Genomic DNA, 17056 nt, shown 5'->3' on the forward strand with positions numbered 1-17056 from the left:
CCACCAATTTCCAAACAATTCAAGAAAAATCCCGCAAATTCTTCAAGTCTCCTCCAAATACCACAAACATCCTACAAACATCTCACAAACATCCCACAAACATCCCATAAAATTCCATAGAAATCCCACAAAATTCAAGAGAAATCCCACCAAATTCTGTACAAGCCCCACACAATTCCCTAAATCTTCTCAGAACCCAACCACATTCCTGCAACATCCCACAAAATCTCCAACAATTTCCTCAAAATTCAAGAAAATTCCCTCCAAATTCACTGAATTTCCTCAATATCCCACCAAACTCCAGAACCATCTCACAAATTCTCAACAAATTTCCAAAAAATTCAAAAAAACTCTCACAAAGTTCTTGAAAGCCCCTCAAAATTCCAGAAAAATGCCGCAATATTCCCTACATCTTCTCAAAACATTACAAAATTCTACAGACATCTCACAAAATCTCCACACATTTCCACAAAATCTAAGAAAATTCCCGCAAAATTCTTCAAGTCTCCTCCAAATCCCACAAAATTCAAGAGAAATCCTCAAAATTCCACAAAAATCCAACAAAATTCCCTACATCTTCTCAAAATCCAAACAAATTCCTGAAACATCTCACAAAATCTCCACCAATTTCCACAACATTTAGGAAAAATCCCTCCAACTTCTTCAAGTCTCCTCCAAATCCCACAAAATTCAAGAGAATTCCTCAAAATTCCACAAAAATCCCACAAAATTCCTGCAACATCTCACAAAATCTCCGGAAATTTCCACAAAATTCAAGAAGACTCTCACAAAATACTTGAAAGCTGCTGAAAATTCCACGAATATCCCACAAAAATCCCTAAATCTTCTCAAAACCCAACCACATTCCTGCAGCATCTCACAAAATCTCCACCAATATCCAAAAAATTCAAGAAAATTCCCTCCAAATTCTTCAAGTCTCCTCCAAATCCCACAAAATTCAAGACAAATCCTCAAAATCCCACAAAAATCCCACCAAATTCCAGAACCATCTCACAAAATCTCAACAAATTTCCACTAAATTCAAGAAAACTCTCACAAAGTTCTTGAAAGCCCCTCAAAATTCCAGAAAAATGCCACAAAATTCCCTACATCTTCTCAAAACCCAAACAAACTCCTGCAACATCTCACAAAATCTCCACCAATTTCCAAACAATTCAAGAAAAATCCCGCAAAATTCTTCAAGTCTCGTACAAATCCCAGAAAAATCCCACAAAATTCCAGAAACATCCCACCAAATCACCTCAATATCACCAAACATTCTGGAAAAGCCTCACAAAATTGCAAAAAATGCCACAAAATTCCATAAACCTTCTCAAAACCCTACCGAATTCCTGCAACATCCCACAAAATCTCCAACAATTTCCACAAAATTCAAGAAAAATCCCTCAAAATTCACTGAATTTCCTCAATATCCCACCAAATTCCAGAACCATCTCACAAAATCTCAACAAATTTCCACAAAATCTAAGAAAATTCCCGCAAAATTCTTCAAGTCTCCTCCAAATCCCACAAAATTCAAGAGAAATCCTCAAAATTCCACAAAAATCCAACAAAATTCCCTACATCTTCTCAAAATCCAAACAAATTCCTGAAACATCTCACAAAATCTCCACCAATTTCCACAACATTTAGGAAAAATCCCTCCAACTTCTTCAAGTCTCCTCCAAATCCCACAAAATTCAAGAGAATTCCTCAAAATTCCACAAAAATCCCACCAAATTCCAGAACCATCTCACAAAATCTCAACAAATTTCAACTAAATTCAAGAAAACTCTCACAAAATACTTGAAAGCTGCTGAAAATTCCACAAATATCCCACAAAAATCCCTAAATCTTCTCAAAACCCAACCACATTCCTGCAGCATCTCACAAAATCTCCACCAATATCCAAAAAATTCAAGAAAATTCCCTCCAAATTCTTCAAGTCTCCTCCAAATCCCACAAAATTCAAGACAAATCCTCAAAATCCCACAAAAATCCCACCAAATTCCAGAACCATCTCACAAAATCTCAACAAATTTCCACTAAATTCAAGAAAACTCTCACAAAGTTCTTGAAAGCCCCTCAAAATTCCAGAAAAATGCCACAAACTTCCCTACATCTTCTCAAAACCCAACCACATTCCTGCAACATCCCACAAAATCTCCAACAATTTCCACAAAATTCAAGAAAAATCCCGCAAAATTCTTCAAGTCTCGTACAAATCCCAGAAAAATCCCACAAAATTCCAGAAACATCCCACCAAATCACCTCAATATCACCAAACATTCTGGAAAAGCCTCACAAAATTGCAGAAAAATGCCACAAAATTCCCTAAACCTTCTCAAAACCCTACCCAATTCCTGCAACATCCCACAAAATCTCCAACAATTTCCACAAAATTCAAGAAAAATCCCTCAAATTCACTGAATTTCCTCAATATCCCACCAAATTCCAGAACCATCTCACAAAATCTCAACAAATTTCCACAAAATCTAAGAAAATTCCCTCCAAATTCTTCAAGTCTCCTCCAAATCCCACAAAATTCAAGAGAAATCCTCAAAATTCCACAAAAATCCCACAAAATTCCTTCCATCTTCTCAGAACCCAAACAAACTCCTGCAACATCTCACAAAATCTCCACCAATTTCCAAACAATTCAAGAAAAATCCCGCAAAATTCTTCAAGTCTCCTCCAAATACCACAAACATCCTACAAACATCTCACAAACATCCCACAAACATCCCATAAAATTCAATAGAAATCCCACAAAATTCAAGAGAAATCCCACCAAATTCTGTACAAGCCCCACACAATTCCCTAAATCTTCTCAGAACCCAACCACATTCCTGCAACATCCCACAAAATCTCCAACAATTTCCTCAAAATTCAAGAAAATTCCCTCCAAATTCACTGAATTTCCTCAATATCCCACCAAACTCCAGAACCATCTCACAAAATCTCAACAAATTTCCAAAAAATTCAAAAAAACTCTCACAAAGTTCTTGAAAGCCCCTCAAAATTCCAGAAAAATGCCGCAATATTCCCTACATCTTCTCAAAACATTACAAAATTCTACAGACATCTCACAAAATCTCCACACATTTCCACAAAATCTAAGAAAATTCCCGCAAAATTCTTCAAGTCTCCTCCAAATCCCACAAAATTCAAGAGAAATCCTCAAAATTCCACAAAAATCCAACAAAATTCCCTACATCTTCTCAAAATCCAAACAAATTCCTGAAACACCTCACAAAATCTCCACCAATTTCCACAACATTTAGGAAAAATCCCTCCAACTTCTTCAAGTCTCCTCCAAATCCCACAAAATTCAAGAGAAATCCTCAAAATTCCACAAAAATCCCACAAAATTCCTGCAACATCTCACAAAATCTCCGGAAATTTCCACAAAATTCAAGAAGACTCTCACAAAATACTTGAAAGTTCCTGAAAATTCCACGAATATCCCACAAAAATCCCTAAATCTTCTCAAAACCCAACCACATTCCTGCAGCATCTCACAAAATCTCCACCAATATCCAAAAAATTCAAGAAAATTCCCTCCAAATTCTTCAAGTCTCCTCCAAATCCCACAAAATTCAAGACAAATCCTCAAAATCCCACAAAAATCCCACCAAATTCCAGAACCATCTCACAAAATCTCAACAAATTTCCACTAAATTCAAGAAAACTCTCACAAAGTTCTTGAAAGCCCCTCAAAATTCCAGAAAAATGCCACAAACTTCCCTACATCTTCTCAAAACCCAAACAAACTCCTGCAACATCTCACAAAATCTCCACCAATTTCCAAACAATTCAAGAAAAATCCCGCAAAATTCTTCAAGTCTCGTACAAATCCCAGAAAAATCCCACAAAATTCCAGAAACATCCCACCAAATCACCTCAATATCACCAAACATTCTGGAAAAGCCTCACAAAATTGCAAAAAATGCCACAAAATTCCATAAACCTTCTCAAAACCCTACCCAATTCCTGCAACATCCCACAAAATCTCCAACAATTTCCACAAAATTCAAGAAAAATCCCTCAAAATTCACTGAATTTCCTCAATATCCCACCAAATTCCAGAACCATCTCACAAAATCTCAACAAATTTCCACAAAATCTAAGAAAATTCCCTCCAAATTCTTCAAGTCTCCTCCAAATCCCACAAAATTCAAGACAAATCCTCAAAATTCCACAAAAATCCCACAAAATTCCTTCCATCTTCTCAGAACCCAAACAAACTCCTGCAACATCTCACAAAATCTCCACCAATTTCCAAACAATTCAAGAAAAATCCCGCAAAATTCTTCAAGTCTCCTCCAAATACCACAAACATCCTACAAACATCTCACAAACATCCCACAAACATCCCATAAAATTCAATAGAAATCCCACAAAATTCAAGAGAAATCCCACCAAATTCTGTACAAGCCCCACACAATTCCCTAAATCTTCTCAGAACCCAACCACATTCCTGCAACATCCCACAAAATCTCCAACAATTTCCTCAAAATTCAAGAAAATTCCCTCCAAATTCACTGAATTTCCTCAATATCCCACCAAACTCCAGAACCATCTCACAAAATCTCAACAAATTTCCAAAAAATTCAAAAAAACTCTCACAAAGTTCTTGAAAGCCCCTCAAAATTCCAGAAAAATGCCGCAATATTCCCTACATCTTCTCAAAACATTACAAAATTCTACAGACATCTCACAAAATCTCCACACATTTCCACAAAATCTAAGAAAATTCCCGCAAAATTCTTCAAGTCTCCTCCAAATCCCACAAAATTCAAGAGAAATCCTCAAAATTCCACAAAAATCCAACAAAATTCCCTACATCTTCTCAAAATCCAAACAAATTCCTGAAACACCTCACAAAATCTCCACCAATTTCCACAACATTTAGGAAAAATCCCTCCAACTTCTTCAAGTCTCCTCCAAATCCCACAAAATTCAAGAGAAATCCTCAAAATTCCACAAAAATCCCACAAAATTCCTGCAACATCTCACAAAATCTCCGGAAATTTCCACAAAATTCAAGAAGACTCTCACAAAATACTTGAAAGTTCCTGAAAATTCCACGAATATCCCACAAAAATCCCTAAATCTTCTCAAAACCCAACCACATTCCTGCAGCATCTCACAAAATCTCCACCAATATCCAAAAAATTCAAGAAAATTCCCTCCAAATTCTTCAAGTCTCCTCCAAATCCCACAAAATTCAAGACAAATCCTCAAAATCCCACAAAAATCCCACCAAATTCCAGAACCATCTCACAAAATCTCAACAAATTTCCACTAAATTCAAGAAAACTCTCACAAAGTTCTTGAAAGCCCCTCAAAATTCCAGAAAAATGCCACAAACTTCCCTACATCTTCTCAAAACCCAAACAAACTCCTGCAACATCTCACAAAATCTCCACCAATTTCCAAACAATTCAAGAAAAATCCCGCAAAATTCTTCAAGTCTCGTACAAATCCCAGAAAAATCCCACAAAATTCCAGAAACATCCCACCAAATCACCTCAATATCACCAAACATTCTGGAAAAGCCTCACAAAATTGCAAAAAATGCCACAAAATTCCATAAACCTTCTCAAAACCCTACCGAATTCCTGCAACATCCCACAAAATCTCCAACAATTTCCACAAAATTCAAGAAAAATCCCTCAAAATTCACTGAATTTCCTCAATATCCCACCAAATTCCAGAACCATCTCACAAAATCTCAACAAATTTCCACAAAATCTAAGAAAATTCCCGCAAAATTCTTCAAGTCTCCTCCAAATCCCACAAAATTCAAGAGAAATCCTCAAAATTCCACAAAAATCCAACAAAATTCCTTCCATCTTCTCAGAACCCAAACAAACTCCTGCAACATCTCACAAAATCTCCACCAATTTCCAAACAATTCAAGAAAAATCCCGCAAAATTCTTCAAGTCTCGTACAAATCCCAGAAAAATCCCACAAAATTCCAGAAACATCCCACCAAATCACCTCAATATCACCAAACATTCTGGAAAAGCCTCACAAAATTGCAAAAAATGCCACAAAATTCCATAAACCTTCTCAAAACCCTACCGAATTCCTGCAACATCCCACAAAATCTCCAACAATTTCCACAAAATTCAAGAAAAATCCCTCAAAATTCACTGAATTTCCTCAATATCCCACCAAATTCCAGAACCATCTCACAAAATCTCAACAAATTTCCACAAAATCTAAGAAAATTCCCGCAAAATTCTTCAAGTCTCCTCCAAATCCCACAAAATTCAAGAGAAATCCTCAAAATTCCACAAAAATCCCACAAAATTCCTTCCATCTTCTCAGAACCCAAACAAACTCCTGCAACATCTCACAAAATCTCCACCAATTTCCAAACAATTCAAGAAAAATCCCGCAAATTCTTCAAGTCTCCTCCAAATACCACAAACATCCTACAAACATCTCACAAACATCCCACAAACATCCCATTAAATTCAATAGAAATCCCACAAAATTCAAGAGAAATCCCACCAAATTCTGTACAAGCCCCACACAATTCCCTAAATCTTCTCAGAACCCAACCACATTCCTGCAACATCCCACAAAATCTCCAACAATTTCCTCAAAATTCAAGAAAATTCCCTCCAAATTCACTGAATTTCCTCAATATCCCACCAAACTCCAGAACCATCTCACAAATTCTCAACAAATTTCCAAAAAATTCAAAAAAACTCTCACAAAGTTCTTGAAAGCCCCTCAAAATTCCAGAAAAATGCCGCAATATTCCCTACATCTTCTCAAAACATTACAAAATTCTACAGACATCTCACAAAATCTCCACACATTTCCACAAAATCTAAGAAAATTCCCGCAAAATTCTTCAAGTCTCCTCCAAATCCCACAAAATTCAAGAGAAATCCTCAAAATTCCACAAAAATCCAACAAAATTCCCTACATCTTCTCAAAATCCAAACAAATTCCTGAAACACCTCACAAAATCTCCACCAATTTCCACAACATTTAGGAAAAATCCCTCCAACTTCTTCAAGTCTCCTCCAAATCCCACAAAATTCAAGAGAAATCCTCAAAATTCCACAAAAATCCCACAAAATTCCTGCAACATCTCACAAAATCTCCGGAAATTTCCACAAAATTCAAGAAGACTCTCACAAAATACTTGAAAGTTCCTGAAAATTCCACGAATATCCCACAAAAATCCCTAAATCTTCTCAAAACCCAACCACATTCCTGCAGCATCTCACAAAATCTCCACCAATATCCAAAAAATTCAAGAAAATTCCCTCCAAATTCTTCAAGTCTCCTCCAAATCCCACAAAATTCAAGACAAATCCTCAAAATCCCACAAAAATCCCACCAAATTCCAGAACCATCTCACAAAATCTCAACAAATTTCCACTAAATTCAAGAAAACTCTCACAAAGTTCTTGAAAGCCCCTCAAAATTCCAGAAAAATGCCACAAACTTCCCTACATCTTCTCAAAACCCAAACAAACTCCTGCAACATCTCACAAAATCTCCACCAATTTCCAAACAATTCAAGAAAAATCCCGCAAAATTCTTCAAGTCTCGTACAAATCCCAGAAAAATCCCACAAAATTCCAGAAACATCCCACCAAATCACCTCAATATCACCAAACATTCTGGAAAAGCCTCACAAAATTGCAAAAAATGCCACAAAATTCCATAAACCTTCTCAAAACCCTACCGAATTCCTGCAACATCCCACAAAATCTCCAACAATTTCCACAAAATTCAAGAAAAATCCCTCAAAATTCACTGAATTTCCTCAATATCCCACCAAATTCCAGAACCATCTCACAAAATCTCAACAAATTTCCACAAAATCTAAGAAAATTCCCGCAAAATTCTTCAAGTCTCCTCCAAATCCCACAAAATTCAAGAGAAATCCTCAAAATTCCACAAAAATCCAACAAAATTCCTTCCATCTTCTCAGAACCCAAACAAACTCCTGCAACATCTCACAAAATCTCCACCAATTTCCAAACAATTCAAGAAAAATCCCGCAAAATTCTTCAAGTCTCGTACAAATCCCAGAAAAATCCCACAAAATTCCAGAAACATCCCACCAAATCACCTCAATATCACCAAACATTCTGGAAAAGCCTCACAAAATTGCAAAAAATGCCACAAAATTCCATAAACCTTCTCAAAACCCTACCGAATTCCTGCAACATCCCACAAAATCTCCAACAATTTCCACAAAATTCAAGAAAAATCCCTCAAAATTCACTGAATTTCCTCAATATCCCACCAAATTCCAGAACCATCTCACAAAATCTCAACAAATTTCCACAAAATCTAAGAAAATTCCCGCAAAATTCTTCAAGTCTCCTCCAAATCCCACAAAATTCAAGAGAAATCCTCAAAATTCCACAAAAATCCCACAAAATTCCTTCCATCTTCTCAGAACCCAAACAAACTCCTGCAACATCTCACAAAATCTCCACCAATTTCCAAACAATTCAAGAAAAATCCCGCAAATTCTTCAAGTCTCCTCCAAATACCACAAACATCCTACAAACATCTCACAAACATCCCACAAACATCCCATTAAATTCAATAGAAATCCCACAAAATTCAAGAGAAATCCCACCAAATTCTGTACAAGCCCCACACAATTCCCTAAATCTTCTCAGAACCCAACCACATTCCTGCAACATCCCACAAAATCTCCAACAATTTCCTCAAAATTCAAGAAAATTCCCTCCAAATTCACTGAATTTCCTCAATATCCCACCAAACTCCAGAACCATCTCACAAATTCTCAACAAATTTCCAAAAAATTCAAAAAAACTCTCACAAAGTTCTTGAAAGCCCCTCAAAATTCCAGAAAAATGCCGCAATATTCCCTACATCTTCTCAAAACATTACAAAATTCTACAGACATCTCACAAAATCTCCACACATTTCCACAAAATCTAAGAAAATTCCCGCAAAATTCTTCAAGTCTCCTCCAAATCCCACAAAATTCAAGAGAAATCCTCAAAATTCCACAAAAATCCAACAAAATTCCCTACATCTTCTCAAAATCCAAACAAATTCCTGAAACATCTCACAAAATCTCCACCAATTTCCACAACATTTAGGAAAAATCCCTCCAACTTCTTCAAGTCTCCTCCAAATCCCACAAAATTCAAGAGAATTCCTCAAAATTCCACAAAAATCCCACAAAATTCCTGCAACATCTCACAAAATCTCCGGAAATTTCCACAAAATTCAAGAAGACTCTCACAAAATACTTGAAAGCTGCTGAAAATTCCACGAATATCCCACAAAAATCCCTAAATCTTCTCAAAACCCAACCACATTCCTGCAGCATCTCACAAAATCTCCACCAATATCCAAAAAATTCAAGAAAATTCCCTCCAAATTCTTCAAGTCTCCTCCAAATCCCACAAAATTCAAGACAAATCCTCAAAATCCCACAAAAATCCCACCAAATTCCAGAACCATCTCACAAAATCTCAACAAATTTCCACTAAATTCAAGAAAACTCTCACAAAGTTCTTGAAAGCACCTCAAAATTCCAGAAAAATGCCACAAAATTCCCTACATCTTCTCAAAACCCAAACAAACTCCTGCAACATCTCACAAAATCTCCACCAATTTCCAAACAATTCAAGAAAAATCCCGCAAAATTCTTCAAGTCTCGTACAAATCCCAGAAAAATCCCACAAAATTCCAGAAACATCCCACCAAATCACCTCAATATCACCAAACATTCTGGAAAAGCCTCACAAAATTGCAAAAAATGCCACAAAATTCCATAAACCTTCTCAAAACCCTACCGAATTCCTGCAACATCCCACAAAATCTCCAACAATTTCCACAAAATTCAAGAAAAATCCCTCAAAATTCACTGAATTTCCTCAATATCCCACCAAATTCCAGAACCATCTCACAAAATCTCAACAAATTTCCACAAAATCTAAGAAAATTCCCGCAAAATTCTTCAAGTCTCCTCCAAATCCCACAAAATTCAAGAGAAATCCTCAAAATTCCACAAAAATCCAACAAAATTCCCTACATCTTCTCAAAATCCAAACAAATTCCTGAAACATCTCACAAAATCTCCACCAATTTCCACAACATTTAGGAAAAATCCCTCCAACTTCTTCAAGTCTCCTCCAAATCCCACAAAATTCAAGAGAATTCCTCAAAATTCCACAAAAATCCCACCAAATTCCAGAACCATCTCACAAAATCTCAACAAATTTCAACTAAATTCAAGAAAACTCTCACAAAATACTTGAAAGCTGCTGAAAATTCCACAAATATCCCACAAAAATCCCTAAATCTTCTCAAAACCCAACCACATTCCTGCAGCATCTCACAAAATCTCCACCAATATCCAAAAAATTCAAGAAAATTCCCTCCAAATTCTTCAAGTCTCCTCCAAATCCCACAAAATTCAAGACAAATCCTCAAAATCCCACAAAAATCCCACCAAATTCCAGAACCATCTCACAAAATCTCAACAAATTTCCACTAAATTCAAGAAAACTCTCACAAAGTTCTTGAAAGCCCCTCAAAATTCCAGAAAAATGCCACAAACTTCCCTACATCTTCTCAAAACCCAACCACATTCCTGCAACATCCCACAAAATCTCCAACAATTTCCACAAAATTCAAGAAAAATCCCGCAAAATTCTTCAAGTCTCGTACAAATCCCAGAAAAATCCCACAAAATTCCAGAAACATCCCACCAAATCACCTCAATATCACCAAACATTCTGGAAAAGCCTCACAAAATTGCAGAAAAATGCCACAAAATTCCCTAAACCTTCTCAAAACCCTACCGAATTCCTGCAACATCCCACAAAATCTCCAACAATTTCCACAAAATTCAAGAAAAATCCCTCAAATTCACTGAATTTCCTCAATATCCCACCAAATTCCAGAACCATCTCACAAAATCTCAACAAATTTCCACAAAATCTAAGAAAATTCCCTCCAAATTCTTCAAGTCTCCTCCAAATCCCACAAAATTCAAGACAAATCCTCAAAATTCCACAAAAATCCCACAAAATTCCTTCCATCTTCTCAGAACCCAAACAAACTCCTGCAACATCTCACAAAATCTCCACCAATTTCCAAACAATTCAAGAAAAATCCCGCAAAATTCTTCAAGTCTCGTACAAATCCCAGAAAAATCCCACAAAATTCCAGAAACATCCCACCAAATCACCTCAATATCACCAAACATTCTGGAAAAGCCTCACAAAATTGCAAAAAATGCCACAAAATTCCATAAACCTTCTCAAAACCCTACCGAATTCCTGCAACATCCCACAAAATCTCCAACAATTTCCACAAAATTCAAGAAAAATCCCTCAAAATTCACTGAATTTCCTCAATATCCCACCAAATTCCAGAACCATCTCACAAAATCTCAACAAATTTCCACAAAATCTAAGAAAATTCCCGCAAAATTCTTCAAGTCTCCTCCAAATCCCACAAAATTCAAGAGAAATCCTCAAAATTCCACAAAAATCCCACAAAATTCCTTCCATCTTCTCAGAACCCAAACAAACTCCTGCAACATCTCACAAAATCTCCACCAATTTCCAAACAATTCAAGAAAAATCCCGCAAATTCTTCAAGTCTCCTCCAAATACCACAAACATCCTACAAACATCTCACAAACATCCCACAAACATCCCATTAAATTCAATAGAAATCCCACAAAATTCAAGAGAAATCCCACCAAATTCTGTACAAGCCCCACACAATTCCCTAAATCTTCTCAGAACCCAACCACATTCCTGCAACATCCCACAAAATCTCCAACAATTTCCTCAAAATTCAAGAAAATTCCCTCCAAATTCACTGAATTTCCTCAATATCCCACCAAACTCCAGAACCATCTCACAAATTCTCAACAAATTTCCAAAAAATTCAAAAAAACTCTCACAAAGTTCTTGAAAGCCCCTCAAAATTCCAGAAAAATGCCGCAATATTCCCTACATCTTCTCAAAACATTACAAAATTCTACAGACATCTCACAAAATCTCCACACATTTCCACAAAATCTAAGAAAATTCCCGCAAAATTCTTCAAGTCTCCTCCAAATCCCACAAAATTCAAGAGAAATCCTCAAAATTCCACAAAAATCCAACAAAATTCCCTACATCTTCTCAAAATCCAAACAAATTCCTGAAACACCTCACAAAATCTCCACCAATTTCCACAACATTTAGGAAAAATCCCTCCAACTTCTTCAAGTCTCCTCCAAATCCCACAAAATTCAAGAGAAATCCTCAAAATTCCACAAAAATCCCACAAAATTCCTGCAACATCTCACAAAATCTCCGGAAATTTCCACAAAATTCAAGAAGACTCTCACAAAATACTTGAAAGTTCCTGAAAATTCCACGAATATCCCACAAAAATCCCTAAATCTTCTCAAAACCCAACCACATTCCTGCAGCATCTCACAAAATCTCCACCAATATCCAAAAAATTCAAGAAAATTCCCTCCAAATTCTTCAAGTCTCCTCCAAATCCCACAAAATTCAAGACAAATCCTCAAAATCCCACAAAAATCCCACCAAATTCCAGAACCATCTCACAAAATCTCAACAAATTTCCACTAAATTCAAGAAAACTCTCACAAAGTTCTTGAAAGCCCCTCAAAATTCCAGAAAAATGCCACAAACTTCCCTACATCTTCTCAAAACCCAAACAAACTCCTGCAACATCTCACAAAATCTCCACCAATTTCCAAACAATTCAAGAAAAATCCCGCAAAATTCTTCAAGTCTCGTACAAATCCCAGAAAAATCCCACAAAATTCCAGAAACATCCCACCAAATCACCTCAATATCACCAAACATTCTGGAAAAGCCTCACAAAATTGCAAAAAATGCCACAAAATTCCATAAACCTTCTCAAAACCCTACCGAATTCCTGCAACATCCCACAAAATCTCCAACAATTTCCACAAAATTCAAGAAAAATCCCTCAAAATTCACTGAATTTCCTCAATATCCCACCAAATTCCAGAACCATCTCACAAAATCTCAACAAATTTCCACAAAATCTAAGAAAATTCCCGCAAAATTCTTCAAGTCTCCTCCAAATCCCACAAAATTCAAGAGAAATCCTCAAAATTCCACAAAAATCCAACAAAATTCCTTCCATCTTCTCAGAACCCAAACAAACTCCTGCAACATCTCACAAAATCTCCACCAATTTCCAAACAATTCAAGAAAAATCCCGCAAAATTCTTCAAGTCTCGTACAAATCCCAGAAAAATCCCACAAAATTCCAGAAACATCCCACCAAATCACCTCAATATCACCAAACATTCTGGAAAAGCCTCACAAAATTGCAAAAAATGCCACAAAATTCCATAAACCTTCTCAAAACCCTACCGAATTCCTGCAACATCCCACAAAATCTCCAACAATTTCCACAAAATTCAAGAAAAATCCCTCAAAATTCACTGAATTTCCTCAATATCCCACCAAATTCCAGAACCATCTCACAAAATCTCAACAAATTTCCACAAAATCTAAGAAAATTCCCGCAAAATTCTTCAAGTCTCCTCCAAATCCCACAAAATTCAAGAGAAATCCTCAAAATTCCACAAAAATCCCACAAAATTCCTTCCATCTTCTCAGAACCCAAACAAACTCCTGCAACATCTCACAAAATCTCCACCAATTTCCAAACAATTCAAGAAAAATCCCGCAAATTCTTCAAGTCTCCTCCAAATACCACAAACATCCTACAAACATCTCACAAACATCCCACAAACATCCCATTAAATTCAATAGAAATCCCACAAAATTCAAGAGAAATCCCACCAAATTCTGTACAAGCCCCACACAATTCCCTAAATCTTCTCAGAACCCAACCACATTCCTGCAACATCCCACAAAATCTCCAACAATTTCCTCAAAATTCAAGAAAATTCCCTCCAAATTCACTGAATTTCCTCAATATCCCACCAAACTCCAGAACCATCTCACAAATTCTCAACAAATTTCCAAAAAATTCAAAAAAACTCTCACAAAGTTCTTGAAAGCCCCTCAAAATTCCAGAAAAATGCCGCAATATTCCCTACATCTTCTCAAAACATTACAAAATTCTACAGACATCTCACAAAATCTCCACACATTTCCACAAAATCTAAGAAAATTCCCGCAAAATTCTTCAAGTCTCCTCCAAATCCCACAAAATTCAAGAGAAATCCTCAAAATTCCACAAAAATCCAACAAAATTCCCTACATCTTCTCAAAATCCAAACAAATTCCTGAAACATCTCACAAAATCTCCACCAATTTCCACAACATTTAGGAAAAATCCCTCCAACTTCTTCAAGTCTCCTCCAAATCCCACAAAATTCAAGAGAATTCCTCAAAATTCCACAAAAATCCCACAAAATTCCTGCAACATCTCACAAAATCTCCGGAAATTTCCACAAAATTCAAGAAGACTCTCACAAAATACTTGAAAGCTGCTGAAAATTCCACGAATATCCCACAAAAATCCCTAAATCTTCTCAAAACCCAACCACATTCCTGCAGCATCTCACAAAATCTCCACCAATATCCAAAAAATTCAAGAAAATTCCCTCCAAATTCTTCAAGTCTCCTCCAAATCCCACAAAATTCAAGACAAATCCTCAAAATCCCACAAAAATCCCACCAAATTCCAGAACCATCTCACAAAATCTCAACAAATTTCCACTAAATTCAAGAAAACTCTCACAAAGTTCTTGAAAGCCCCTCAAAATTCCAGAAAAATGCCACAAAATTCCCTACATCTTCTCAAAACCCAAACAAACTCCTGCAACATCTCACAAAATCTCCACCAATTTCCAAACAATTCAAGAAAAATCCCGCAAAATTCTTCAAGTCTCGTACAAATCCCAGAAAAATCCCACAAAATTCCAGAAACATCCCACCAAATCACCTCAATATCACCAAACATTCTGGAAAAGCCTCACAAAATTGCAAAAAATGCCACAAAATTCCATAAACCTTCTCAAAACCCTACCGAATTCCTGCAACATCCCACAAAATCTCCAACAATTTCCACAAAATTCAAGAAAAATCCCTCAAAATTCACTGAATTTCCTCAATATCCCACCAAATTCCAGAACCATCTCACAAAATCTCAACAAATTTCCACAAAATCTAAGAAAATTCCCGCAAAATTCTTCAAGTCTCCTCCAAATCCCACAAAATTCAAGAGAAATCCTCAAAATTCCACAAAAATCCAACAAAATTCCCTACATCTTCTCAAAATCCAAACAAATTCCTGAAACATCTCACAAAATCTCCACCAATTTCCACAACATTTAGGAAAAATCCCTCCAACTTCTTCAAGTCTCCTCCAAATCCCACAAAATTCAAGAGAATTCCTCAAAATTCCACAAAAATCCCACCAAATTCCAGAACCATCTCACAAAATCTCAACAAATTTCAACTAAATTCAAGAAAACTCTCACAAAATACTTGAAAGCTGCTGAAAATTCCACAAATATCCCACAAAAATCCCTAAATCTTCTCAAAACCCAACCACATTCCTGCAGCATCTCACAAAATCTCCACCAATATCCAAAAAATTCAAGAAAATTCCCTCCAAATTCTTCAAGTCTCCTCCAAATCCCACAAAATTCAAGACAAATCCTCAAAATCCCACAAAAATCCCACCAAATTCCAGAACCATCTCACAAAATCTCAACAAATTTCCACTAAATTCAAGAAAACTCTCACAAAGTTCTTGAAAGCCCCTCAAAATTCCAGAAAAATGCCACAAACTTCCCTACATCTTCTCAAAACCCAACCACATTCCTGCAACATCCCACAAAATCTCCAACAATTTCCACAAAATTCAAGAAAAATCCCGCAAAATTCTTCAAGTCTCGTACAAATCCCAGAAAAATCCCACAAAATTCCAGAAACATCCCACCAAATCACCTCAATATCACCAAACATTCTGGAAAAGCCTCACAAAATTGCAGAAAAATGCCACAAAATTCCCTAAACCTTCTCAAAACCCTACCGAATTCCTGCAACATCCCACAAAATCTCCAACAATTTCCACAAAATTCAAGAAAAATCCCTCAAATTCACTGAATTTCCTCAATATCCCACCAAATTCCAGAACCATCTCACAAAATCTCAACAAATTTCCACAAAATCTAAGAAAATTCCCTCCAAATTCTTCAAGTCTCCTCCAAATCCCACAAAATTCAAGACAAATCCTCAAAATTCCACAAAAATCCCACAAAATTCCTTCCATCTTCTCAGAACCCAAACAAACTCCTGCAACATCTCACAAAATCTCCACCAATTTCCAAACAATTCAAGAAAAATCCCGCAAAATTCTTCAAGTCTCCTCCAAATACCACAAACATCCTACAAACATCTCACAAACATCCCACAAACATCCCATAAAATTCAATAGAAATCCCACAAAATTCAAGAGAAATCCCACCAAATTCTGTACAAGCCCCACACAATTCCCTAAATCTTCTCAGAACCCAACCACATTCCTGCAACATCCCACAAAATCTCCAACAATTTCCTCAAAATTCAAGAAAATTCCCTCCAAATTCACTGAATTTCCTCAATATCCCACCAAACTCCAGAACCATCTCACAAAATCTCAACAAATTTCCAAAAAATTCAAAAAAACTCTCACAAAGTTCTTGAAAGCCCCTCAAAATTCCAGAAAAATGCCGCAATATTCCCTACATCTTCTCAAAACATTACAAAATTCTACAGACATCTCACAAAATCTCCACACATTTCCACAAAATCTAAGAAAATTCCCGCAAAATTCTTCAAGTCTCCTCCAAATCCCACAAAATTCAAGAGAAATCCTCAAAATTCCACAAAAATCCAACAAAATTCCCTACATCTTCTCAAAATCCAAACAAATTCCTGAAACACCTCACAAAATCTCCACCAATTTCCACAACATTTAGGAAAAATCCCTCCAACTTCTTCAAGTCTCCTCCAAATCCCACAAAATTCAAGAGAAATCCTCAAAATTCCACAA

Source organism: Cyanistes caeruleus, unplaced genomic scaffold (genome assembly GCF_971803275.1).
Source record: "Cyanistes caeruleus unplaced genomic scaffold, bCyaCae1.hap1.1 HAP1_SCAFFOLD_67, whole genome shotgun sequence".
Taxonomy (NCBI): Eukaryota; Metazoa; Chordata; class Aves; order Passeriformes; family Paridae; genus Cyanistes; species Cyanistes caeruleus.